The sequence below is a fragment of the Amblyomma americanum genome, chromosome 2 (genome assembly GCF_052857255.1).
Source record: "Amblyomma americanum isolate KBUSLIRL-KWMA chromosome 2, ASM5285725v1, whole genome shotgun sequence".
NCBI lineage: Eukaryota > Metazoa > Arthropoda > Arachnida > Ixodida > Ixodidae > Amblyomma > Amblyomma americanum.
Genome location: NC_135498.1, coordinates 221,359,935 through 221,387,804, shown reverse-complemented (window position 1 = coordinate 221,387,804; position 27,870 = coordinate 221,359,935). Strand labels below are relative to the sequence as shown.

Here is a 27,870-nt window from a genome sequence, read left to right as displayed (position 1 = left end):
AGTACGTGTGTCGATAGGAAGGAAGGAAAAAATATAAATTAAAAATGAATTTTTCGCTTTCAGAGCATGAAAGTATTCTTAAGTGCCCTCCGTATTTTTTTCTTGCTTTGTAGACGCTCAACCCCCAAAACGCGATGCCAAAACATGGCAGATAAAAAGAGAACCACGACCTCGTTACTCAGCGAAATTAATTTCGCTAGTAATTGATTACTTTTGCCTTGAAACTGCTGCTCCAAAGTAGTTCATTACATTAAAAGATTACCAGTGCAGGAAAGTAATGAATTACGCTTCATATTACGGAGAAAAGTAATTTATTTACTCTAGTTACATTACAGTTATTTAATTAGTGGCATGTCTGCTTCTTTAGCTGTAGCGCAGGATGGCTTGCGTCAGTTCCGCCGTGAATGCTGTTCCTCTGTCTGTGATGAACATATCGGGGGCGCCGTACGGCAGATCAAAGCACTCCGCGAAAATTTGGCGACTTCTGCTGCTGTTCGGTTCGGTAGGGCTTCCGCCTCGGCGCAGCGGGTCATGTAGTCGGTCGCTATGACGATCCACTTATTTCCAGACGTTGACGTTGGAAAAAGACCAGGCAAGTCCGTGCCGATCTGCTGAAAGGGCCTTGAAGGGGATTCAATGGGGTTCAGAAATCCTGCTGGTCGGGTGGGAGGGGTCTTTCGTCGCTGACAATCTCGGTAGGTTTTCACATAATGTGCGACATCTTCAGACAGTCGGGGCTAGTCTTGAATGCGGCGGAGGGTGCGAGTAAACCCGAGATGTCCAGCTGTCGGCTCGTCGTGTGAAACCTGCAGAAATTCTTCGCGGAGACAAGCAGGTACAACGCGTTAGGCTGTCTTCTTCGCTGCGAAGTTCTACTTCACGACGGCACCATTCTGTGCATAGAACGAAAACAATCATCGCTTCAACGAGGCAGGGGGTGAATAAACCTTGCCTTGAGTAGATGAAGCACACAAAAGCACAGCACACAGTAAAAGAAAGACACGAGACAGGCACTTCTGTCTCGTGTCTTCCTTTCCTGTCTGCTGTGTTTTTGTGCGCTTCATCTACTCAAGCTATGAAGCAACTTGCCCAAGAACGTGTTCTACTGAGAAACCTTGCCTTCTAAGTATTCGATGATGCGTTTCATGTCGTGCTCCTAGCGTTGCCAAAAAAAGATTTTTCTCATGGGCCCCCGGAAGGCGTCATCAACGTCGCCCGGCGGCGGTGCATCTAGAGGGGCTCGTGACAGTCAATCGGCGTCAGAGTGATTGCGTCCGAACTTGTAAAGAACGGTGACGTCAAACTCCTGGAGACACAGTCTGCATCGAGCGAAGCGACCAGAGGGCTCCTCCAAAGTGGCTAGCCTGCACAGTGCATGGTGATCGCTGACCGCCAATTATTGATTTTTATTTATGAATACTGTCAACCGTCATTTCAGGGTCATTACAGGGAGGGAAAATTAAGAAAAAGAAAGATTGCATATCTACAAAATACTGAACAAGCATGTTCGAGCATTCAGTACAAGATAGCATAAAAACGCAACACACTTCACACCACCGTACAGCCAACTGCAATACGACAAGAAATATTTCACAGTCAGTGACGCGCACATCCGCAGGAATCCCATGCCTAGACAGAGTCGCCAAGTGCGTTCGCGAATGCCGCTACAACTGCAGACTCAGCAACATGAGCGGGCAGTTTATTCCAGTCCTCAATAGCATTCGGAAAGAACGACCGGCGAAAGACGTTAGCTCGGGTCAAGTATGGCCGAATCGCTTTGTGGGGATTAAGGCGGAAGCTGAATCTACCTCGAGCCTGCAGGTATATTTCTTTTGTAATGTTAATTTCATCCCGAATGATTTCGTGCTGTATTTTCAATCTCTGCTTTTTTCGTCTTCTTTCTAACGTATGTAGACATCTCTGTTACCGAATCTGTTTTTCTACATATTGAACGAATAAATCTCGCCGCACGTCTTTTAAGCTTTTCTATTTCGGTGTATATGTGCCACCGCAGACACATTTTTAACATGATTGCGCCAACTCAGATTGTGAGAAATTGACACTCCATGATACTTGAACGTACTGTCATTAACAAACTCGTGACCCGCAATATTATACTGACTTAGTTTGTTAGTTATAGGGGTAAATATGGACTTATTGAAGCTAATTTTTCGCTCCAGTTTATCACACCAAAGTGCAAAAGCCTGCAGGTCTTGGTTAATGTTAATCTGATCTCCTTCACATGTGATAAGTGCATGGCCATCATCGGCAAACAGTTTTAATTTAACAGAATTTCCAACAGGAGCTACTACTTCATCGATGTAAACTAGAAACAGCAGTGGCCCCAGCACAGTACCCTGGGGCAAACCAGAATATGCATCCAAATAGCCAGACTCGCAACCGCCAACACGTACCGCCCGTTTGTGATTAGCTAAGTTTTCTTCAATCCATTTCAGCCCATCTCCCTCAATGCCAGCCCTTTGCAGTTTCGGGGGTAATTTTCCATGAGGAACCTTATCAAAGGCTTTTTCAAAACCTACACATACAACATCAATCTACCCCCGGTCATATATTATTACGAGGTTAGTTCAGTAGCAGAAACGGTACGCCGTACACAGAAGACACCACGAAACGGAAGGAAGGAAGGAAGGAAGGAAGGAAGGAAGGAAGGAAGGAAGGAAGGAAGGAAGGAAGGAAGGAAGGAAGGAAGGAAGGAAGGAAGGAAGGAAGGAAGGAAGGCCTCAGACGTTGCGGTCACACAAGCACTACTTCTTCTCCTTGGTAAGCACACAAGCACTAGCGGCAGCGTCTTCGTCTTCGTCGACCACTCAGCGACACAACAACGTCGTCTTCGCTTGGCGACTGCGTACCGTAACACTACCCCCCCCCCCCCCCCACCCCCCGCTCCGCCCCGCGGGAGAAGGCACAGACCCGGGGAGGCCTAGAGGGGTGGGTGAGTGTGGTAGGGTTTAAGACGGGCGACGTGCGCAAGCTGTGGGGAGGGGGCCACGGAAGGAGAGTGGGGGTGCAGCGGCGTGAGGTCATAGGTCACATCGCTCAGTTGCCTCAAGACGCGGTAAGGACCGACGTAACGAAGGAGGAGCTTCTCACACAGTCACACACGGCGTGCAGGGAGCCAGAGGAGTACCAGAGAGCCGGGAGGGTAGTGGACGTCACGATGATGAAGGTCGTAACGAAGTTTTTGAGCGGTCGGAGAAGCGTGGAGACTATCCCTAGCGATTTGGCGGGCGGCGTCAGCACGGGCAATGGCGTCACAAGCATAACTGCTAGTAGAAGGGCCAGAAGGCAGTAAGCTCTCAAAGGGTAGCAACGGGTCGCGGCCAAAAAGCAGGTAGAAGGGGGAGTATCCGGTGGTATCATGGCGTGAGGAATTGTAGGCGAACGTCACGAAGGGTAAACTGACGTCCCAGTCACGATGGTGGTCGGAGACATACATGGACAGCATGTCCGTCAGGGTGCGGTTAAGTCGCTCAGTAAGGCCGTTAATTTAGGGATGGTAGGCCGTGGTGAACTTGCGACGGGTGGAGCAGGAGCGGAGAAGGTCGTGGACCTCTTTAAAAAACAAAGCAGGGGCCTCGGTCTGTAAGCAGATGAGGAGGAGCACCATGAAGCAAGACGACGTCATGGAGGAGAAAGTCGGCGACATCGGAGGCACAGCTGGTCGGGATAGCGCGCGTGATAGCGTACCGGTGAGTGTAATCGGTCGCAACGGCAATCCACTTGTTCCCGGAAGTTGATGTGGGAAAAGGCCCGAGCAGATCGAGACCAACACGGAAAAATGGCTCAGTCGGAATGTCGATGGGCTGAAGCGGGCCACTAGGCGGGAGCGGGGGCGTTTTCCGGCGCTGACATTGATCGCAGGCAGCAAGGTAACCGCGGACAGAGCGGTAAAGGCCAGGCCAGAAGAACCGCCGGCGCACGCTGTCGTACGTGCGGGACACGCCGAGGTTCCCTGCAGTAGGTGCGTCATGAAGCTGGGCAAGGACCGCGGGGCGGAGATGAGTCGGGGCGACGAGCAAGAGGTCGGCGCCATCAGGGTGCATATTTTGACGGTAGAGAATATCGCGCTACAGCACAAACAGGCTCAGGTCAGAATCGGAAGTGCCGCTTCGGAGGCGGTCGATTATAGGGCGCAGAGATGGACCACGGCGCTCCTCGTCGTCTATGTGTAGAAAGTCCGAGATGGACAAAACACAATCGTCAGTATCATGGTTGTGGGAATGAGGAGGATCAACAGGATGGCGGGACAAACAGTCAGCGTCTTGGTGCAACTGGCCAGGCTTGTACACAACAGTAAATGTGTATTCCTGAAAGCGCAAGGCCCAGCGAGCCAGTCGGCCTGTGGGGTCTTTAAGAGAGGAGGGCCAACACAAGGCATGGTGGATTTGGGTTTTTAAACTTTGGAGGTGATAGTGCCCTCTTCGATTTGTAATACATGCCTATCGCACCTATGTCGTTTTTTCTGTATGTATATATTTTTGCGTTCCTTCTTAATAAAACTTAGTTGCGAGACAGCGCTTGTTTTGTCCCCTTTCTGTGTCCTTCGTCCCTGCGCGCGGAATTTACCGCCAAAAAAGACTTATACCCCTGTCACACGGGCACTCTAAAGGCACTTAGAACTAATGCTCCTTTACGCTCCCAAATGAGCACTACTTCAAGGGAGTTCGTCCGTGCTACACGGTAGCGGAACGACCTTCGCAAGAAGTTTTTAGCGCCCTCATCGGCGAAAAGCGTTATTAAAATGGCAAACCTCACTGCACATGTAAATACAGAAATGTCACATTTTTTTAGTAAATTAGTTTTATAACCGTATTATGTTAAAGCAACGCAATTTTAACTGCAATAATGACATGATTTTCCAAGTACAGAGCATAACATCACAGTGCTGGCCACACTGAGCCCAAATGGCTCGTATATCTGGAACGAGAGTATGGCGTGGTGAGACTGCCACAAAACAAATGATCTTATATTTTAAAACACCACTAATCTTCTGAAGTGAATTTATAAAATGAAAATTGAACGTTTCTTTTCTCAATTTATTTATGCTGTTAACTCGCTGGGAGAGAGAGTACTCCCTTGAAGCCTCAAAGGACGAACTCGAGCTGCCTTGTTTCGAAGCTCCTTTGAGCTAGGTGTTTTTTGGCGCGTCCGTGTGGCAGCGCGCGTTCGTCCTTAGAGTAATGGAGCATTAGTTCAAAGTACCTTTACAGTGTCCGTGTGACAGGGGTATAAGAATGGGGTGGAGCGCATATGGCACGTTCCCTCAGATCGTGAATGGCAGTTTACCAATATCCCTCAAGAGGAGGGTATATACAACAGCTGTACCTTACCGGTATTCGCCTATGGGACAGAAAAGGGGAGGTTAGGGAAAAGGGTTAAGCTTAAGTTAAGAACAACGCAGCGAGCTATGGACAGAAAAATGATACGTACGTGTAGCGTTAACTGGATTATTAAATAATAATAATTGTTTTTTTGGGGGGAAAGGAAATGGCGCAGTATCTGTTTATATATCGTTGGGCACCTGAACCGCACCGTAAGGGAAGGGATAAAGGATGGAGTGAAAGAAAAAAGGAAGAAAGAGGTGCCGTAGTGGAGGGCTCCGGAATAATTTCGACCACCTGGGGATCTTTAACGTGCACTGACATCGCACAGCACACGGGCGGCTTAGCGTTTTTCCTTCATAAAAACGCACCCGCCGCGCATTATTAAATAAAAAAACGGATTCTAGGCCTATATAAAAAATGACATGGACATCGGGAAGGAATTTTTCGGTGATCACTAATTCGAGAAGTAGCGTCGTATTATTCGAACCCAGATGAGGGTGTCAAGAATGTATCGTGGACTGCGTAAACATGCGCGCGTCTGTCGGGAGAAAGCAAACGAGTTAGATGATACCCACCGGAAGCCCGCGTGGCGCAACACCTCTTTTGTGTGTGTGGTACTGCGGTCGTAGGACACTGCAAACTCTCGTGATGTAGCGAGGCCCTGTGGCACTCGCGCTCCCACGATCGGTCTGCAGCACGAAGCCGGCCAAAAAACACGGTGTGCTCCGCACGCTACTCGGCTGTCTTTGCTTCTTTTGACGAGGACGCGTCGAAACGAAGACCGCGAAGCTTCGAAGAAGAGTTCCTCCAAGAAGATTACGCATGCGCAGTGTGCGGTAGATCCGTAGGACGCATTGAAGGCATTTCACACGAATGTGGCAGTGCCTAACTATGTGTCGGTAGAGGCTAAGTCATTCTTCTCGAAGCCCTGTGGTTTTGAGATATATTTATTTATTGTAAGATACTGCTAATACCATCTGGGTTTGTTCCATGAGGGCAGTCAATTAGAACGAATGATTTATGAAAGGTCAATTAGGGACTGAAAAGAAAAAAAATTAGTTGGTAAGCATTCTACAGGAAAAACAACAAATGACAAGGATAAAGCAGAACGGATCTGCGGTAGACGTTAGCAAAAAGCGATTTGAATACCATTGGCTTCAAATCAGGGCAGTGACCTCAGAGTAAAAGTTGAGGATTCAAAATTGGTGAGACTTAAATTCATAAAACTATGCTCGTATACCTTTAACGTATAGAGAAGGTTAGGTAAATATAAAAAAAACATAAATAGCAAGTAGGGAGGCACATGCCACCAACCTGTTTCAAAGTGTACGCTCCTGAAATCCACCCATTCGTCGATCGCCCAAAGGTGGGTTCAGTCAAACGAGATGTTGAGGTGGAGCTGTTACGTATAGCGTTGGGGGTAATGCCGTTGCTTTGCGCCGCGGTTCGTTCCGGAGACTGTAGTGAGGGGGGAGATGTGGAGTATGCGCCTGAGCTCTGTACCGATGGAAGTGCGCGTAGGCATTTACGTCATATGAAGTCATGCCATTAAATAGAGGGCGCGAATGATTTTCTTTAGGCTCGGGTACCATCGCTGCTCTACGATGAACGCAGTCAGGGGTGCGTATATGCTACAAGATAGTGATGCCACAGTAGTGATGCATATAAGTATTGTCATGAGGCATTGCAGACACCAAGGGCGTTGTGAGCTAGCCTTCTGTATTGCCAGCAGTAGCTCTGTATAATTATTTGCGCAGCGATAGGACAAATATCCCGCAATAGTCTTATACATTTGTACTGCTCTGTATACCCTTATTCATGGTCTTTGCGATGGCATTGATAAGACGATATCTCAAGCACACATGCAGAATTCTGGTCAAACTACTGCCTCCATCTTAAAGCGGTAACCCCATGAGGCAATATTCCTTCGCGATACGTCGCGCAATGACGCCGCCGTCGCCCATCGCTGCCGCTGGCGCAAACCGCACGAAGCGACGGGACTCGGCGTCTGAGCGGCGCGTTTTCAGTGTTGCTCGATTGCGGCCGCTTCAGCGTTCAGTCATTTTGCGTTAATTTACGCGTAGAACAACGCTCGTAAAGCTTCATACAAGTTAAAACACAATAAAAACATTGAAAAATATATTTAGGTAATAATTTTATATTTACTACACAAAGTCACGTGACGCAGAAAAGTGCGCCCGATGGACGCTGCGATGAGGCGCCAGGCGACAATCCTGCGCTCTTGCGACTTATAGTGCGTGTAGGACATACCCACAACACCATTTACTTTTGAACTTCATTAATGAGCATTTCATTAAATTCTTGCATAGCTGCCATGGTGAGGGATGCGTCGGCTGTTGCTCCGCGCGGAAAGCCCGCTGAAAAAAAAAATCGACTTTCGCGCGCAAGACGGATCGGAAGTTACTCACCCGCAAGGCCTACCGTCATTGGCTAGTCTCGCACGGCACATCCGGGCGATGGGCGAAATTTTTTGCAAACCCAGAACCTGGGCGACGCGATGAGCGACAGAGCTTCGGCGGCCCTCAGCCCATCGCGCGATGCCATCGCGCGGCGTGTCGCCGCGAATTTTCGCCTCATGCGGTTACTGCTTAAGTGTGCGACCATGTGCTCAACCCTATCATTGCTTACGCCTGCGCCGGACTGCCGTCGCCGAGGCTGGAAGCTCTAGGGACGCCCCTGAAAGTAAATGAGGAAAAAAAAGTATTTTAGCCGGTGGTCCTCTGCTATTTTCTATTGTCGTTTACGAACTCTCCCGCAATGTACTTCTTTTCCGTAAGCATCAGACGGCAAATACGACATAATCATCAGCAGGAGCAACCTGTTTACACCCATTGCAGGGCAAAGGCCTCTCCCATTGCTCTCCAATGAACCGGTATACGGCGGCCAACTGCGGCCGCCGTATCCCGGCAAACTTCTTAATCTCACCCGCCCACCTTACCTTCTGCCGCCCCCTGCTACGCTTGCCTCCTCTTGGAATCCCCTCAGTTACCCTTAAGGGACCCTTGTTTATATTGACTTCTCATTACATGCCCTACCCATACATATTTCTTCCTCTTGATTCAGACTGCGATATCATTAACCCGTCTTTTTTTTTTCCCTGACCCACTCTGCCGTCTCCCTGTCCCTTAACCTTACATCTCTCATTTTCCTTTGCATAGCTCGTTACGTTGTAAAGCAATCTTTAGAAGCAATGCAAAGGGGCAATGCAGCTAGGAAGGATCAGGTAACAGAAAATCTTTTGAAGAACGGAGGGGAGAGTGTGGTATAAAAACTAGCCACGTTTTGCACAGTAGCGCAGTAACTACCTAGAGGCGAGCACAGGAAAAGACAGGACAGAACATGCGCAATGCGTTAAGACCTCCAGCATACCAGAAGCTTGGAAGAACGCTAACGTCATCCTAATCCGTAAGGAAGGAGATGTCAAGGACCTGGATAATTAAAGACCGATCAGTTTACTGTCCTTTGTCTATAACGTATTTACTAAGGCAATCGCAATCGCTAATATAGTCAGGACAGCATTAGAATTCAATCAGGCAGGCTTTCCTAAGGGGTTCTCGACAATAGACAATCCTGGCACCAAATCAGGCTGCAGAGAAATGCGCAGAATACAATCAAACCCTATATATAGCCTTTATAGATTACGAGAAGGCATTCGACTCAGTCGAAACTTCAGCTACATGCAGGCATTGGGGAAACAGGGCGTAGAAGAGCCTTATGCAAAAATACTGGAAGATATCTGTAGAAACTGCACAGCTGTCATAGTCCTCCATAAAGTCAGAAATAAAATCTCAATAAGGAAGGGTATCAACTAGAGAGACGCGGTCTCGCCAGTGCTATTCACCGCTTGCTCACAGGACGTATTCAGAGGCCTAGTTTAAGAACAGTTGGGGATAAGAGTTTACGGACAATACTTAAGTAATCTGCGATTCGATGGTTACACTGCGTTGCTGAGCCGCTCATGGGAAGAATTGCGAAATATGATCAATGAGTGGAGCTGCAGACCAGAACAGTGATTATAAAATTAATTTCGTGAAGCCCCTGAAGATGCCTGTTCTGCGTGGTCGGCATCGCCCACTGTGCATGATATGAAGAGAACGAGGTGGACGCGTCTCGTGCTCGGCAAGTGGACCCAGCTGCCTTGAGTCGCCTGTCCTGGTTTGAGCACCCTGATCTGAACGTCTGCTCGTAACAATATGCAAAAACCAAAGCAATTTCCAACAGCGTCGAAAGGAAACAGCAGTTTGCAGTTGGTACCGAGGTGCTGGAAGTGTTAAGGGGATACTTCTACTTAGGGTAGGTATAGTGCTCGCAGCTCCGAATCACGAGAGCGAACTAGCTAGGTAGAAGAATAAGAATACGGTGGAGCGCATTTCGCATGACCAGTAGGTTTAGAAATAATTTGCATAACGAAAAGTGGAGATACGTGCGTATGAAGGCATGAGCCTTTTTGTCACTAAAATTTGGACGGCATGTCCCAATTAACTTTGGAAAATTTAAGTCACCAAGAATAAACGAAGGAGAATTCGAAACACGCGCACATACATAACCTAATATGCGATGAAATTCATCACTAAAACCTTCAGACATGTCAGGAGGTCGGCAAACATTCATATTACAAGGTTTGTAATGCTGCATTTCAATGTAACGAACACACATTCAATGAAAGTGGTGACTATTACCGTTATACTACAGATTCCTTCTTTATTGCAGTATGGACACCACCTATCACAACGAAAAAGATGAAAGCAAGATTCGCTCAACAAAACACTGCTCTCTGGAATCGTATCCTCTAACCGCGTCTCAGTTGACGCGACAAGTGAGGCAGAACTGGAATCAATGAAGGAAGAAAGCGCAACGGCTTTGTTAATGACGCTTCTGAGTATTATTGTAAACAAAGGAAGTAAACTCATCAGCACACTGGGCACGAGGCGACGAGTAATATGAAAGAGCGTTACTTGAACTGCTTAAAACAGTTCAATCACTGCTTGGACGGAAGACACAAACTGCACTACTGGTGTTGGGTACCCTCAAATAAGCATCTTTGTTGATGTGCAGCTTGTCAAATATAAGCTTGGTTTTATCCCCCTCTTTCTTTACCGCTTTTGAAAACTGCAGCAAGCTCATGTGCTTTTTGCGAACGGTAGCAGAATAGCCACGAGAAACACTAAAGCCGCAACCTTTTAGCTTGTGCCCATTACTCAGCACGTTTTCAGCTCCTTTACTGTTATTAAATTTGGCGATGATGGGCCGAGCTTTATCAGGAGAGTGGCATCCCAGGTGATGAGTACGCTGTATAGAAACAACCGTGACACCAAGTTCCCTACTGCAGAAATCATTCACAAGCCGCTCCTCAGTAACGATAGCCTTGGAGCGCACAATCAAACTAGTGGGTTTTGATCGAGAAGAAAACCGCGGAAGGCCACCAACAAGTCCCAGCAGTTACAGGCCGATTGCCCTTCGAAGCTGTACAGTAAAATCTTTGAAAAGTGTCGTCAGCATTAGGTTAACCTTCGCACTTGAATCCCGGCGTCTGGTAGCCATGCTGTGTAATTAAAAAAATTGGAGGACGCTTAAGCTTCGCCTTTAGGAGTGGAACGCGTCAGCGTGTTGCAGCAGTGCCAGGGAGTCGACGGCGACGCCTAGCCCGTTAGACAAATCGCTCTGGTACGTACGGTGAAACGGACGCGCGGAGCGGCAAACCACGTAGAAGCGCTGTCAGGCGCCTTGCCGAACCGCGCGGGACTCAAGTTGCAGTCGTTGTTCGTCGACACATCGTTCTCGACAAACCCGATGCCACGAACGCCAGCATAGCTTCCACGCCGAACGAACGGGCAGCAAGCCGCAAGCTTCGCGGTGAACGCGCTTTGGATGTGCGCTGCGTTGTTCGCCGCTCACCACGTGATTCCTGCGTGCCCGCACAGCCCCACTGCGCCCGAACCAGGGATGTGTCAGACGCGTCACTTCCTTTCCTTAATAATAATTAATTTTTGGGGAAAGGAAAAGGCTCAGTATCTGTCTCATATATCGCTGGACACCTGAATCGCGCCGTAAGGGAAGGGATAAAGGAGGGAGTGAAAGACGAAAGTAAGAAAGGGGTGCCGTAGTGGAGGGCTCCGGAATAATTTCGAACACCTGGGGATCTTTAACGTGCACTGACATCGCACAGCACACGGGCGCTTTAGCGTTTTGCCCCCATAAAAGCCCAGGCCCCGCGGTCGGGTTCGAACCCGGGAACTCCTCCCTGATCAGTAGCCGAGCACTTCATTTCCTTGAAATCAATTTTATGCGAAGCATACTAGCCGCACAACCGAGCTCTTCCTTGCTGCGCCGCGCGCGGCCGCGTAGCTACCACTTGACCTACATCGGCGCACCACGTGATATGACGTCACAACAGCTGCGAAAGCTGGGGCTCAACTCGTGCGCTCGCTTGCGGACGCGCAGCCACCGCCGGCGGCCTAACTCCCGCTCCTACCGCTAGGAGATACTGACGTCACGCAATTGTATAAAAGGCGACGCACTCGTTGTGTCAGTTGAGCAGCGAGATGTCGGCCAGGGCGAGGGCGGCTTGCCAGACCGCAGAGCGCAAGTTACAAAGAGCCACGGAAACGGGAGAAGAACGAGAAGTACGGCTTGCCAAGCGACGTATGCTTCGCATCCTAGGCTTAACCATAAGCTAAGCCAGGCCATTTTTTTTTCATTTCATTTTCCTTTCCTTACGGCGCGGTTCGGGTGGCCACAGAGATATGTGAGACAGGCCTCACTTCGTTTCCTTAAAACGAATTTTCATTTCATTTTCCTTCCCTTGCGGCGCGGTCCGGGTTGTCGACCGAAATATGTGACAGGCGTCCCTACCTTTCCTTGAGCTGCCATCGCGCGCTATCTGCTGGGGCAGTGGCGTACATTGCGAGGAGGAGGAGGAGGAAAGGTTTTTCGCTCACGGGAAGGAGGAGGGATTTTTCACTCACGGCCGACGCTGACGACACCGGCTTTTTTACGACACGAACTCCTTAACGCTGTCTTGTTACATCTTGAGAAAACGAAGCAGCACGAAAAAACGGGGACGAAAAAGACACACATACGACAGGACGAATGCTGCACTTCCAACTGATTTTTATTGAGAATACCAAAGCTTAAGTACAGCGCTACTATCGCTTCGTGGTAATCAACCGCAATGATTTAAAAACGCCATTTCATTATCAAGAAGAGACAAAGAAGCGGTGCTGACACATTGACCACCTGCTTTTCTGGTGTGATATGCTTCAATAATCTCTCTTTCCATCCGATCTCTTCCACGCCCGTGAATTTTAGCTTTCCGAAATATGGGTTTACACTTACAATCCCGGCAGTGGATAGCAAGATGGCCACTCTTCCCTTCTTTCACCAGATTATAATGCTCCCTAGCTCTCTCATTAAAACAGCGTATACAGGGTGGCTAGTTTTTCTAGCACGATGTCCCCTCCATCCTTCAACAGATCTGCTGTTACCTGATCCTCCCCAGCTGCTTTTCCCCTTTTCATTGCTTCTAAGGCTTTCTTTACTTCATCTTTCGTTACTGGCGGGATGACGCATTGCTGTGCACTGCTGTCTTTCTCATTAGCGTTCTGATTACATTGGCTACTGTACAGGTCTGTGTAGAACTCTTCGGCTACGTTAACTATCTTATCCATATTGCTAATGACATTGCCCTGCTTGTCTCTTAATGCATACATCTGGTTTTTACCTATGCCTAGTTTCCTCTTCACTGTTTTTAGGCTACCTCCGTTCTTTAGAGCATGCTCGATTCTCTCCATATTAAACTTCCTTATGTCGGCTACCTTATGTAATGCGAAGGCAAGATAACCGCTGGTCTTTAAGGGTAACGGAGTGGGTTCCAAGAGAAAGTAAGCGTAGCAGGGGGCGGCAGAAGGTTAGATGGGCGGATGAGATTAAGAAGTTTGCAGGCAAAGGGTGGATGCAGCTGGCAAAGGATAGGGTTAATTGGAGAGACATGGGAGAGGCCTTTGCCCTGCAGTGGGTGTAGTAGGGCTGATGATGATGACCTTCGTAGTGCAACGGGTGAAAACAAGTTGGTGGTTTATATTGCAAATCGGCCTTTTCTTACTAATCATCATTGGGCAAACTTTTGATAGCTTGCTTGAGGCGGAGGATAGCACGTTAACACCGTATCTGCTTCCAACTTTCTTAAGATTATCAGAAACTCTGTGAAGATATGGAATTACTCGAGTTGGCAGCCTCTGGTCTTGCTTATCCGTCTTTTTGATGCACTCTTTTTCTTTTGTAGCAGCGTCTCTGCAACAGCCGACAATAAATCTGGAGGAAAGCCGGACATGCGCAATCGCTCAGTTTGCATTTGGACACTTTCAAACATTTGATGCGGACATGACTTTTCCAAAGCGGAATTGAGGCAATTCATGGCTATTCTTGGGCGTGGAAGAGATCGGATGGAGAGAGATTATTGAAACATATCACATCAGAAAAGCAGGTGGTCAGTGTGTCAGCACCGCTTCTTTGTCTCTTCTTGATAATGAAATGGCGTTTTTAAATCATTGCGGTTGATTACCACGAAGCGATAGTAGCGCTGTACTTAAGCTTTGGTATTCTCAATAAAAATCAGTTGGAAGTGCAGCATTCGTCCTGTCGTATGTGTGTCTTTTTCGTCCCCGTTTTTTCGTGCTGCTTCGTTTTCTCAAGATGGATCATTACCAACTGGCCCAAACTTTGGTGATTTTTTTTAATTGGTTTTGGGGGGAAAGGAAATGGCGCAGTATCTGTCTCATATATCGTTGGACACCTGAACCGCGCCGTAAGGGAAGGGTAAAGGAGGGATTGAAAGAAGAAAGGAAGAGAGAGGTGCCGTAGTGGAGGGCTCCGGAATAATTTCGACCACCTGGGGATCTTTAACGTGCACTGACATCGCACAGCACACGGGCGCCTTAGCGTTTTTCCTCCATAAAAACGCAGCCGCCGCGGTCGGGTTCGAACCCGGGAACTCCGGATCAGTAGTCGAGCGCCCTAACCACTGAGCCACCGCGGCGGGTAATTGGTGATTTTGCTGTCTTGTGAAAACGTTTAAAGTGTGTGGATTGAAAACGGCACGTTCAACCTCTGATCACCTTGTCCGCCCAGAAAGCACCATCCGAGAGGCGATCATCCACAATTAGCTCTGTACCTAGGTCTTCTTCGACCTGGCGAAGCTTATGATACCACGAGCAGGTTCACCATCCTCCGCGACCTAGGAGACCTAGGTATCCGCGGCAGGATGCTGAACTGCTGGGACGACTTCCTGGCTAACCGCACATCCCGAAGCCGCCTAGGAGCAACTCTATTCATGACTTTTTTGCCCGAGAGAACGGCGACACCAAGGGTTTATTCTATCCTAAGCACGACACTGCTCATAGTCGAAATGAATTTTTCAGCTAAAAAAAACCAAAGTCCATAATCAACTCGGTTTATGTTGATGATCTAGAAACAGCATACACTTCCACAATATCTACCAATAAGAGGCAAGTACAAAAGACACTAAATAAACTGGCTGCATAGGCAGACATAAATGATCGACGTTGTTTCCTCAAAAAAACAGAGGCTGTTATATTCCCATTGCGACGGGGCCTACAGGCCGATCCTAATCTGTACTTGAACCAAACCACACTACCAATTAAGCAAGAACGTAAATTTTAGGAATCGCCATTGAACAGACACTCACTTTTCTCCCACAAATAAGCAACCTTAAAAAGAAAGATTCTCACGCCCTTAATGTTCAAAAACTGGCATAAACCGCGAACAATATATCCAGGCACCTCATTATATATCAAAGCGACTGGACCACTGCTTGAAGGTCAGAGAATTTTCTTGCAGGGGTGACGTCTTGCGTTATTCTTTTTTTTGTTAGAACTGTTCGGGACTGGAACAGTTTGCCATCGAGCATTGTATGTATTACATCTAAGAAAGCATTTTTCCATGCACTGCAATAATTGCTTTATACCTATAAATGAAGTCTGTACCCCCCTGCTGTAATGCCCTGCGGGGCGATGCAGGTAACTAATAAATAAATAAATAAATAAATAAATAAATAAAATTTCCAAACGACCTCTCACGAAAACTGGGAGGGGGGGGGGGACCGGTAGGGCATCTATCACTCCCTGGTACGCTCTCAACTAGACCATGGGTGCGCGGTATATGGTTCAGCAAGAGCATCCTACTTGAAACGATTATGTGCTGTTCATAATCTTGTCCTGCGCCTATCACCTATAGTATACAGAACATCCCGGTACCTTTACGTTGAAGCTAGCATGGAACACGGGGGAGTTTTGCAACCTCCGCCTCAAGGCACTGGACCCTGGACTGTGCCTTCGTCTTGTACGTAACTTACCACGTCGCGAAGCAACATTGTTATGCCGTTTATGGATCGGTGTTGCTTTTACCAACCACTATGCTTTCCGGATGGGGATGGCCGACAGTCCTGCCTGTGAAAGCTGCGGTTATGAGGAGACCATCGCTCATCTTCTCTGTGAGTGCCCTGCATTTGCGAGTGCAAGACATACACTGTGTTGTGCCCTCCCATTAACAGAGCAAAAGATCCTCAGTTCGTGGTCACAGCAGTCGACTGCCCTCAAGGCATACAAGGCACTCTTTGCCTACTTGAGAGCGACTGGATTGAGTGACAAATTGTGTAAGCGTTGTGCGTGTGTGTGTGTTATGCCTTTTTCCCCTTCTCTCTTCTTCCTTTTAGTCCCCTAATCCCTCTTCCCCAGTGCAGGGTAGCCAACCGGAACTCCTTTCTGGTTAACATCCCTGCCTTTCCCTCCTCCTCTTTGTCGATATATCTAGTGAGTCCTCTCTAGAGGATCGAAGAATCGCTGTGACATGCATGTGTATTCTAAATATCCGGTCTCTCCCGAAACATCTTAGCCATCCCACTCTCACCAAGTGCCCATCGAAACAGTTATTCAACAACAAACCACATTTTCTCAAGTGATTAATTAGTACTGCGCTTTGAAGATGTGTTTTGGGATAACGTAACAGCAATCTTTATTCTCCTGGGTTACACGTTACACAGGGCCGGCGCTGGCCGTACACACACACAGCACTTGCTGGGGGCGCTCTGCGGCGGTGGCGCCGTCTCGTGCCACGCACTCATACACGCACACGCAGGCGCTGGGATGGTGGCGCCATCTCTTGCCACACACTCAATACACATACACAGCACTCCTCCTTCCTTAAGAAGGTTATCGGTAACGTAGGGGCTTGCGAACAGTTCTAGTTGAACGTCTCACAGATGGCATCGCCGCAGCCTCCCAGGTGCTTGCGGTGCTGGCTACGTCTTCCTCGGTGCTTGCAGGTGTACCCGCTGTACTTGGTGCTGGAGTGGCCAAGTGCTTTTTCACTTGGTTGTTGTGACGGCGAACTTTCCCTTGAGGGGTTGAAACCGTTACCATCGAAGTTCCGTTCGTTTCATCAACTTCGCCCAACCACCATTTAGCTCCTCTGCCGAAATTGCGAACTGCAACCTTGTCACCTTTCTTGTATTTGGGTCCCTTTTTCGTCTCTCCGCAATGCCTCTTGGATTCTGTCAGCAACTGCTCGGGTGCACTCTCATTCTCCCTTCTAGGAATGCAAAGATCCAGCTTCGCTTTCATTGGGTATGCCAACATCAGCTCAGATGGTGACGTTCCATTTGGGCGGGGTGCTCTACGGTACATAAGCAGCCATCTCGCTAGCCGGAGCTTGAGATCTCCACCCGTGGTTTTCTTGAGGCCGTCCTTTACAGTTCGAACTGCTCTCTCAGCCAAACCATTTGATGCTGGATGGAAAGGAGCTGTCCGTAGGTGCTTAATGCCATTTTCCGAAAGGAATGCCTGGAAAGCTTGGCCAGTAAATGGGGTTCCATTGTCTGTTACAATGCACCTTGGCAGCCCAAACCGTGCAAAAATATCCCTCAAATGCTCTACAGTGTTTTCCGCTGTTGCACTTGGCACGATGATAACTTCAAGCCACTTTGACTTGGCGTCTACAAGTACAAGGAGCATTTTACCTTCAAATGGTCCGGCATAGTCCAGGTGCACACGTTCCCAGCATGCACCCGGCTCAGGCCATGGCACTGGTTCAGACTTTGCTGGCATTGGAGAATTCTGCAGACACTGTGTACACTGTCGAGCGCACTTTTCGATTTCAGCATCCATACCAGGCCACCAAAACAAAGACCTTGCCATGCCTTTCATGACAACCACTCCCTGGTGCATTTCATGTAGCAGTTCCAAGATATGCTTCTGGGCAGGAGTAGGCACCACGATTCGGTTACCCCAGTACAAGAGATTTCTGTACGTGTTCAGCTCATCACGTCTTTGCCAGAATGGCTGTAGGGCTTTGTCCGGGGTGCTTTGTGGCCATCCGTCCTTGACCCACCGCAGCACTTGGCTTAGGGCTTGATCACAACTCGTGTAGTGCTGAAGTTGCTTCACTGACACTGTCAGTTTTTCCATGCTTGAGACTGAATTCACCAGCTCTGGTGGTTCAGGTGGATCAGCAAAGAGCACTGCCAGTGGTAGCCTGCTCATGGCATCTGCATTTCCATTGAGACGTCCAGGTCGGTGCTCAATAGTATACGTGTAGGCACCAAGTGTGAGTGCCCAACGCTGGATACGTGAAGCAGTCATGGCTGGAATTGCTTTATCTTCACGGAAGATGCCGACCAGTGGCTTGTGATCAGTGATGAGGATAAAGCTGCGACATAGCAAGTAGTCTCTGAAGCGTGTGACACCAAATATAATGGCTAGTGCCTCCTTTTCCAGATGTGAGTAGTTCCGCTCCGCAGGTGTGAGAGTTCGAGATGCGAATGCTAGTGGGAATTCAACCCCTTTATCACGATGTGAAAGCACCGCACCTACACCATACGGCGAAGCGTCACAGGCTAGCACGAGCTCCTTAGATGGGTCATAGTGTGCCAACACTTTTGCCTCCATGATGGCTTCCTTGCTTTTGACAAAAGCTTTTCGTTCTTCATCTGTCCACCTCCAGTGACTGTTCTTGTGAAGCAGTGCATACAACGGTGCTAGTAGTGTGGACAGGTTCGGCAGAAACTTTCCGTAGTATGACAGGAGTCCAATGAAGGATCTCAGCTCACCAACGTCCTTGGGCTCGGGCGCTTCAATGATGGCTTCTGTGTTTTTCTTTGATGGTTGAAGACCAGTGGCATTGATCTCGTGGCCCAAGTAAATGAGGGATGGTTTGAAAAACTCACACTTTTCCTGTTTGAGCTTCAACCCTGACTCTTTGACTCGTTGCAGAACTTTGCGCAGATTCTGAAGGTGCTCTGCGTCAGTTCTTCCTGTCACCAAAACATCGTCTAAGTAGACTGATGTGCCTGGGATGTCACGAAGGGTTTCTTCCATTCTTCTCTGGAAGAGGGCAGGTGCTGATGAAACACCAAATGCCAGACGGTTGTAAGCAAAGAGACCTTTGTGTGTGTTGATGACCAGTAGCTTACTGGTTTCTTCATCAACAGGCACCTGATTGTAAGCTTCGCGGAAATCCAACTTGGAAAACTTGACTCCGCCTTGCAAGGATGCGAATATGTCTTCAACTTTTGGCAATGGGTACTGTGTCGTTACCACTGCTGGATTCACACCGATCTTATAGTCTCCACAAATCCTGACACTTTGGCCATCTGCTTTGAGTACTGGTACAATCGGTGAAGCCCACTCAGAATGGTCCACTGGTGTGATGATGTTTTCACGTTCTAGACGCTGAAGTTCATTTTCAACCTTGGCCCGAAGTGCGTAGGGTACCGTGCGAGGTCTGAAGTATCGTGGCTGTGCATCCGGTCGAACGTTGATATGCACCTGTGGTCCTTTCAGTGTCCCGCAGCCTGGTCTGAAGATCTCTTCAAACTCCTGCAGCATTTCTTTCACTTTCCCTTCAGTGGTGCTTTCGAGCTGTGTCGCATTTACTTGGCGTGGTAGCAGGTCAAATGCTGTAAGCCAATCCCTGCCGCACAGGTTAGGGCTCTTGCAGGCTACTACAAGCAGTGTCTGCTGACATGTAGTCTTGCCAAGACATACGTCAACCACCAGCGTTCCCTGCACCGGTATTGTTCCACGTATGCAGTTCAGCTTGATGTCTGTCCGTGAAAGCTGCGGCAAAACACCTTGGTGCTGCCGGTAAGTATCTTTTGAGATTAACGAAACGGGAGAACCTGAATCCAACTCCATTTCCAGTGGCACTCCATTGACTATGAATGTCACTGTGATTGGCTTCAGGGGTGACTGTGCACGCAAAGAATGCAGGTAGTACTCAGGTGGCTTCTCGGTCGACTGTACTGCATTCACTGCAGTTGCGCTCAACTTCTTCCCTTTCTCAGCACCAGACAAACAGTAGTTCGCCAGGTGACCTACTTTGTCGCACTTGTAACACCTTGTGTTGATGTGCTTGCATTCCGGGGGCCTGTGATCACGGGATCCGCAGCGTACACACGGCCTGGACTTCTCTTGGCGTCCGGTTTTGATTTTGCCTTTAGGCTTCGGGTCTTGCCCTTTTTGGCCACCGAGCCCTTGCAGGTGCTGCTTTTTCTTGTGCTTGACATAATTCGCTGAGCCTTCTTGAACCGGGGAAGTCGGTATGTCCGCGTGGCCCTTTCGCAGCTCGTTTGCGTTGAGTTCCGCCGCCTCTGCCGTTCTAGCAATCTCCAGCGCTTTATCTAGGGTGAGGCTCTTCTCAACTAACAACCGTTGCTGCACGGCTCTGTCACGAATTCCACACACAAGTCTGTCTCTCAGCATGCGGTTCAGCGCCGTACCGAAGTTGCAGTGTTCCGCCATTTGCCGGAGCTCGGCGACGAACACCGCGACGCTTTCATTCTCGAGCTGTACTCTGGTGTGGAAGCGATAACTTTCGGCTATTTCCGATGGAGCGGGGCTGAAGTGGCTGTTGAGAATAGCCATGAGTTCAGTAAACTTCTTTTCTTTAGGCTTTACGGGCGCTAGCAAACTACGGAGCGTCGCGTACGTGCTTGTGCCGACCGTCGACAAAAATACCCACTTTTTCTTATCGTCGTCTTCGATGCCATTTGCCTTGAAGAACGCATCCAGCCGTTCCGTGTATGACGACCACGGCTCTTTGTTGTCGTATTCTTCGACTCGACCAAACGTCGCCATGTTTGCGCGGGAACGAAGCGTGCTTCACTTCACTGGCTACTGGCGCAAGTTCACTTGCCTGCGTGCATCACGATGCGATGTCTTCGCTTGCGTCCGGGTCCCCGCTATCCCATCTTCGTCGCCAGTTGTTGTGTTTTGGGATAACGTAACAGCAATCTTTATTCTCCTGGGTTACACGTTACACAGGGCCGGCGCTGGCCGTACACACACACAGCACTTGCTGGGGGCGCTCTGCGGCGGTGGCGCCGTCTCGTGCCACGCACTCATACACGCACACACAGGCGCTGGGATGGTGGCGCCATCTCTTGCCACACACTCAATACACATACACAGCAGAAGACAAATGCAAAGAGTTAACTGCACCTGACGCTCTTCCTAACACTGTACCGAGAAAAGACTATTTGCTGCCATGGTACATCCTCACTGGAATATGTGACTTCACCCTCACATAATCACACCAAGTGCATACGCCGCAAGCACACATTCTCCACAGCTACAGCGCGAAAAACAGGACAAGAGAGGACGACAGAACGCAACACTGAGTCGCAACTGAAGCCTTTATTGGAAAACCAGTCAGTATAAATACCACACTGGTGGCCAGAATGGAAGCGAGAAGATATGTTTCATGCATACGAAGCAGTCGCCTTCAAAAACAAATGACATGTGTCAACATGCACATTCAAGATAGGCTCCTTTTTTCTCTGACAAAGCTATCGAGGGCGCTCTCATCATTCCCCATGAAGCTGTGTTATCAGCAGTGCTTCGATCATTTCTCTCGCCAAAGAATCACGGTTTCTTGTGCAGTCCTGATATTGTGGCTCGCAATGATTGTCTTCACCGTCACTTTCATCTTACTTGCAGTCCCCGCAGTGCTTTGCCACATGCCCTGTGGTGGCAACACGTGAGACGTTGTATTCGTGTTCCTTTAATCTTTCATTAAGGCAGCCTGCCAGTTTCGCCGATGTACTTCTTCCCACGGGGCACTGGCAAGGAATACATCACTTCTTCCTGGCAAGACACCAAACGTGTAGCGTGCCTTTTTGAGCAGCCTTGAGGTTCAATTTTCGAGGAGTTCACTTTCCCGACTAGACTAGACAGTCACTCAGGCACCGAAAAAACAACGTCCACCCCCGCACGCTTTCCGATTCTCGTTAGGTTGTGCGAAACCTGGTGCAGATATGGCACGACAGCAACCTTTCTTTTCTTTTTGTCATTGTTAGCTTTCCCTTTCATTGCTGTCCTCAACTTTGTGTGCAGTTTTTCTGCCACGGAAACAGCAACTTCCGTAGAGTAACCGGCCTGCGTTAGGCGACCTACTTGATTTTGGAAGCTTTGCTCCAGCCTGTGCTCACATGTCTTTTGCATTGCGTTAAAAAAGGGAATGAACAATTGCTCTTTTTATGAGCTGCCGCTCGGAGGAGAGCTGAGGGGGGGGGGGGGGGGGGGTGCAGTCGCGGTGTGCCACGACTCATGAAGGAGCCGCGTCAGGCGGGAGAGGGGAAAACGGATTCCCACAACGCATACAACGTCTCACGTGTGGCCACCACAGGGCACGTGGCAAAGCACTGCAGAGGCTACAAGTAAGACGATACTTACGGTGAAGATAACCATTGCGAGCCACTATATGACGGCTGCACTGTGATAGCAAGAAACCGTGATGCTTTGGCAGGAGAAATCAGCAAAGCACCGGTGATAACACGGCTTCGTCGGAAATGTAGGAAAGCACCCCCGATAGCTTTGTCAGAAAAAGAAGGAGCCTATCTTGAATATGAATGTTGACACGTGTCATTTTCTTTTTTGAAGGCCTTTGTTTCGAATGCATGAAATGTATCCTCTCGCTTCCAATTATGGTCACCAGTGTGGTATTTATACTGACTGGTTTGCCAATAAAGGCTTCAGTTGCGACTCAGCGCTGTGTTCTCTCGTCCTCTCTTTCCCTGTCTTTCGCGCTGTAACTATGGAAGATCGCTACCAACTGGCATTTAAATAACTTCACCTGACAAGATCACATACTACAGGATATCTCGGAGCTGTAAAAAAAATATAACAGCTACACGCATTTTATACGCATGACGAAAATACAGAAAAATGATGTTAAAGTCGAGTAATTCAAGGAAAAAGTGAAAATGATACGATTGCCACAGCGCGCTTCGTTTTTTACTGCCGAGTGTTATTCCATCTCTGTGCCCATAGAGCAAAAAGTAAAAGAGAATATTGAAAACACCATCATCTACACTGATGCCCTGAGTATGTTCGAAGCACTCTACACTAAACTTGCTGGCCAATCCTTACTAGGAAACATCATACATAATATAGTTACAACAGAAAACATAACATTCAATTCTGCTGGGTCCCCAGCTATGTCGCATTAGTAGCTAATAAAAAAGCAGATGCATACGTTGCCCTGGCACGCTTTAGTGAAATAAAACAACATACCGCACAGAATAACGGCCTGAGGGGCGAGTTGGTGCATGATGAAATGAACGGCTGCGCAAATCAGGACACAGACAAGAAAGAGACACCACGGTACGTTTTTTCATACCGCACAGAGAGTGCTTGAAATTATTAGACAGTTTTAGTTGACCGGAGCGGCGGTCCCGCTCCGCTCACGGTAGCACGGTAAGCGGTAGCGGAGCGCTGACACCGAAATCGTTTTTAGTTGCGCGTGGGACCAATTTCCCTTAGCGGAGGGCTCTCGTAGCGCCCTCTGTGCAACTAAACTGGAAGCACTACATCTGATAAACGATATAGGGTCATTATTTCTGTTTACGCTGTAAAACATTCTCTTTATTGTACCATTTTATATGCAGCTGAAAATAATTTAGGTACAAGAAATGTTTTTAACATATATTGATGTACTTCGACAGGTCGGGTCTTCTCGATATCCAAAGCAAGCCAACCGTAGCTCTAGCCACTGTTGTACTGGTTTTTTCCGACGTTGATTTCATGAGCCACTGAGTTACGTACTTGCATCTACATTTCCTACGTCTACAAAAACGATGCCAAAGCCGCGAAGCATACTTGAAGACCCGTTTCTAATGTCCACTTGGAAGTGGACAGAAACTGAAGACATTCTATGTCTGGAAGTCTTCAGCGTGGAACGAAGGGGCTCACTTTCTTCTCGTGGCTTGTTCAATATCGAAGAAACTGACGACGGAGTCTTCCGCACACTGTTTCGGTTTGAGAAGAGCCACTTGCGGAGGCTTTGGAGTGCGCTGTTGCTGCCCGACGTTTTATACTCGGCTCAGGAGGTTCCGGTACCCGGCGATGAGGCCCTTTGCACAGCCTTGCGCAGACTAGCCTACTCGAACCGGCTGTGTGACCTGGAGCGCTTGTTCGGACGGCACTATTCAGTCATTTCGAGCATAAGGAACAAAGTCTTCGTCCACATCCAGGACAGGTTCAAACACTCGTTGGACGACATGAACCACCATTCGTGGCTGGACCTTGCGGCTCTGGAAAAGTTCTCCCAGGTAGCGCTCTCACGCTAGTTTCTTTTCTTGCGAATATTTATAACAGGACTTTTGCCTTTTATTTTTTCCTTTCCAGGCCGTCCGTTCTAAAGGGGCACCGCTAGAAAACTGCTGGGCTTTTATTGATGACGCGGCAAGAGCAATCTGCCGTCCATCCAGAGATCAGAAGCTTTTCTTTTCTGGCCATAAGCGCACTCACGCTTTAAAATATCAGACCATTATGTACCCTAACGGCATTACTTGCCAACTGGACGGGTCATATCCTGGAAGCAAGTACGATGCAGGTAAGTTCAGGACACTGATAAATGCATTCAGTGTCTTTAGCATTCCTTCCCATCAATGTTACACGAACTCGGAGAGGTGCTAAAGAAAAAAAAAGTATTGAAAATGTTCGCATGTTTAAAGATGCTTTAGGTTGATGTAACGCAGGTGATCCCACTTACAGCTCTTATGAAAACACATGATGGTCTTAGTAGCTTAAGTGCCATAAGACACAGCAAACAAATCATGTATCAAAAATGTTCTTGCAAAATGAGCATGTTCCATTTTTTGCTTTATAGCATTTTTTTTCCTGAAGACCTCAATTTGTCTGGTACTGTATGAGACAGTGCAAAGCTATGAGAATGTGAAACAGTTATGTTACTCATCATCATCATCATCATCATCGGCCTTACTACACCCACTGCAGGGCAAAGGCCTCTGCCATGTCTCTCCAATTAACCCTATCCTTTGCCAGCTGCATCCACCCTTTGCCTGCAAACTTCTTAATCTCATCCGCCCACTTAACCTTCTGCCGTCCCCTGCTACGCTTACTTTCTCTTGGAATCCACTCCGTTACCCTTAAGGACCAGCGGTTATCTTGCCTTCGCATTACATGCCCTGCCCAAGCCCATTTCTTTCTCTTAATTTCGACTAGAATGTCATTAACCCGTGTTTGTTCCCTCACCCACTCTGCCCGCTTCCGATCTCTTAACGTTACACCTATCATTTTTCTTTCCATGGCTCGCTGCGTTGTCCTTAACTTAAGCTGAACTCTTTTCGTTAGCCTCCACGTTTCTGCCCCGTAGGTGAGTACCGGTAAGATTATGCTGTTGTACACTTTCCTCTTGAGGGAAATTGGTAAACTGCCACTCATGATCTGAGAGAATTTATCATATGCGCTCCACCCCATTCTTATCCTTCTACTTATCTCCCTCTCATGATCCGGATCAGCTGTCACTACCTGCCCTAAGTAGACGTATTCCGTCACAATTTCTAGGCTCTCGCTGCCAATTGTGAACTGTTGTTCCTTTGCTAGGCTGTTGAACATTACCTTGGTTTTCTGCATGTTAATTTTTAGACCCATCGATCTGCTCTGCCTGTCTAACTCATTGATCATGATTTGCAGTTCACCTCCTGAGTGACTCAGCAAGGCAATGTCATCAGCAAATCGCAGATTATTTAGGTATTCTCCATTTATTCTTATTCCCAACTGTTCCCAATTCAGGCCTCGAAATACCTCCTGTAAACATGCGGTGAACAGGATTGGCGAGATCGTGTCTCCTTGCCTGACGCCCTTCCTTATTGGAATTTTATTGCTGACTTTATGGAAGACTATAGTAGCTGTGCAGTTGCTATATATATCTTCCAGTATTTTGACATAAGGCTCTTCTACCCCCTGATTACGCAATGCCTGTATGACTGCTGAGGTTTCCACTGAATCGAATGCTTTCTCGTAATCAATGAAAGCTATATATAGAGGTTGGTTATATTCTGCGCATTTCTCTATCACCTGATTGATAGTGTGAATATGATCTGTTGTGGAATATCATTTACGAAAGCCTGCCTGATCATTTGGTTGATTAAAGTCTAACGTAGCGATTACCTTAGTAAATACTTTGTAGGCAACGGATAGTAAGCTGATCGGCCTGTAATTTTTCAAATCCTTGGCGTCTCCCTTCTTATGAATTAATATAATGTTTGCATTCTTCCAAGCTTCTGGTACAGTCGAGGTCATGAGGCATTGCGTATACAGGGTGGCTAGTTTTTCTAGCACGATGTCCCCTCCATCCTTCAACAGATCTGCTGTTACCTGATCCTCCCCAGCTGCTTTTTCCCTTTTCATTGCTTCTAAGGCTTTCTTCACTTCATCTTTTGTTACTGGCGGGATGACGCATTGCTGTGCACTGCTGTCTTTCTCATTAGCGCTCTGATTACATTGGCTACTGTACAGGTCTGTGTAGAACTCTTCGGCTACGTTAACTATCTTATCCATATTGCTAATGACATTGCCCTGCTTGTCTCTTAATGCATACATCTGGTTTTTACCTATGCCTAGTTTCCTCTTCACTGTTTTTAGGCTACCTCCGTTCTTTATAGCACGCTCGATTCTCTCCATATTAAACTTCCTTATGTCGGCTACCTTGCGCTTATTTATTAACTTTGATAGCTCCGTTAGTTCTAGTCTATCGGTAGGGTTAGATGCCCTCATGTTTTGGCGCTTCTTAATCAGATCTTTCGTCACCTGAGATAGCTTCCCGGTATCTTTTCGAACTGTCCTGCCGCCTACTCCTACTGCGCACTCCGTAATTATTGATGTCAGATTATCGTGCATTGAATGAACATCATAATCATGTTGAAAGAAAAACTGGTAATGGCGCAAGAAACGGGGACACAGAAGGCACACAAAAGACATGACTGACTGCCTTCTGTGTCCCCGTTTCTTGCGCCATTACCAGTTTTTCTTTCAACATGAACCAACTCGCCCAAACTAGAGTTTTACTTGATCATAATCATCTTCCTCAGTTAAAGCCGAATATCTGTTTTGCAGCGCTATCCTAAACTCCTGTGCTTTCCCTCTTACGGCTAACTCGTTAATGGTCTTCTTCTTCACTAGTTTCTTCCGTGCCCTCTTCGTGTCTAAGCTAATTCTAGACCTTACCATTCTGTGGTCGCTACAACGCACCTTTCCGAGGACGGCCACATCCAGAATGATGCCAGCTTTAGCGCATAGTATGAAGTCGATTTCATTTTTAATCTCACCATTGGGGCTCTTCCAGGTCCACTTCCTGTTTTCTCGTTTGCGGAAGAAGGTATTCATGATCCGTAAATTATTTCTATCCGCGAATTCGACTAATAGCTCTCCCCTGCTATTTCTAGAGCCTATCCCATAGTCACCTACCGCGTGGTCGTTAGCCTGCTTCTTGCCCACCTTCGCATTGAAGTCGCCCATCAGTACAGTGTACTGCGATTTTACTTTATTCATTGCCGATTCTACGTCCTCATAGAAACTTTCAGTGGTCTGGTCATCATGGCTGGATGTGGGTGCGTAGGCCTGCACCACTTTCAGCTTGTACCTCCTATTCAGCCTAATTACTATAGCTGCTACCCTCTCGTTAATGCTGTAGAGCTCCTCTACGTTGCCAGCTATATCCTTATTAATGAGGAATCCCACACCTAGTTCTTGTCTATCCTCTAACCCGCGATAGCACAGTATGTGTCCGTCCTTTAGTACTGTATACGCCTCACCTGTCCTCCTAACTTCGCTAAGCCCTATCACATCCCATTTAATTCCCACTAGTTCCTCTAACAGCACTGCTAGGCTAGCCTCACTAGCTAAAGTTCTAGCGTTAAACGTTGCCAGGTTCAGATTCCAATGGCGGCCTGTCCGGAGCCAGAGATTCTTAGCACCCTCCGCTGCGTCACAGGTCTGACCCCCTCCGTGGTCAGTTGCTCCGCAGCCGCTGGGGACTGAGGGCCGAGGGTTAATTGGTTTGCTCATAGAAGGTTGTGGCCAAGTACTACACCAGGGTGGCCAAATCCTGCTCTGGTGAGAGAGTGCGTTGTCGGTTCTGGTCACCGAGATCAGGCCGCACTCCAGGCCTGGTTATGCAATTCCATCGA

The 27,870-nt window shown here is 48.1% G+C and overlaps 1 long non-coding RNA gene across 3 annotated transcripts in view; it reads right to left on the bottom strand.

Annotated features, from left to right (window-relative positions):
* The window catches only part of LOC144119474 (uncharacterized), a 140,228-nt gene that overhangs the window by 11,006 nt on the left and 101,352 nt on the right, over window positions 1-27,870 (bottom strand). For 2 of the 3 annotated variants that reach the window (XR_013312382.1, XR_013312381.1), the window contains exon 2: window positions 7,995-8,042. The exons of the other annotated variant lie outside the window; for it this stretch is intronic. This is a non-coding gene — a long non-coding RNA (uncharacterized LOC144119474). The remainder of the gene's footprint in view (window positions 1-7,994; window positions 8,043-27,870) is intronic. 3 annotated transcript variants of the gene reach the window in all.